Source organism: Primulina huaijiensis, chromosome 9, assembly GCF_012295235.1.
Source record: "Primulina huaijiensis isolate GDHJ02 chromosome 9, ASM1229523v2, whole genome shotgun sequence".
In the NCBI taxonomy this organism is placed as follows: domain Eukaryota; kingdom Viridiplantae; phylum Streptophyta; class Magnoliopsida; order Lamiales; family Gesneriaceae; genus Primulina; species Primulina huaijiensis.
This window is the reverse complement of record NC_133314.1, coordinates 847993-849115: the sequence shown is the minus strand read 5'-3', so window position 1 is coordinate 849115 and position 1123 is coordinate 847993.

The following is a 1123-nucleotide window of genomic DNA, read 5'->3' as shown; positions in this document are numbered from 1 at the left end:
TTGTTCTGATTATAAATATGTATTTACATAAATATATTGAATAAACTAAAAATATATAAATACTAAATAATAATAAAAATAAGTGATAATTATTAGAGTACAAAATTGTATAACTAAATTATTTGAATGAATAATGTCATATGTAAATTAAATTTTTTAAAGTTCATTATTATAAATGGTATTTATCATATATCTTGATATATTAAATTATTAAGATGATTTTTAAAATTTATCTAGTTCATATTATATAAAATATAAATTAAAAATTAAAAAATACATTAAATAATATTTACGTTTTCAATGTAAAGCTCATCCTATTTTAAAATCTTGACTACGCCCCTGATCATAATCTAGTTTTTTTGCAAGACATGAGAATTTGCATCATAGTGCAAATCATGTCTGTTAAGACTGATTCAATGGCAAGAATAATCCAAGAAACAGAAAATATATGGTTACATGACTTACCTAAATCTTTAAAAATAAGGAATGAAAATTTGCAAAAAACAAGCCGATCGATTAACACATATGAGACAGTACACCTTCACCTGAGCATGAACACAAGAACACGTCCAAAATCCAAAATTTCATCACAGGAACACATGAACATGAACAAGAAAATAACAATCCATAACCATATTAAAACGATCAAACCACTTAATCCATAACCATTCAAATCAAAGACAAAAAGAAGAACAACTTCCATAATAAAAGTACAATTCAAACACCAATAATGTCACTGCTTGCTTTTTGGATGCTTTCTATAATAATGCAGCACTCTTTTCATTTCATCATGTTGCACCGAAGGAGATCTACTTGATTCTATCAATGTTTTTTTCTTCTTTTGATCATCCAAGTATGATCTTAAATTAGACACTGTTACATAGTTATTTCCCCTTATAAGTTGTTCGACAGTATTTAGATCGTTTTAAAAAACACTGGGTACCCCGACATATTTTATAAAATCTTATTTTAGCATGATTTGAAGACTCTGCTTCAGAGTTTAAAAGTGGGGGAATATATTTTCAAAACTAGAAAAAGCGCACGGCCAAAAGTATACTTAAAATTTTTTTTTTTTTTAAAAAATGTAAAGGAATTATCACACATAAAGTAATATTATCATTTT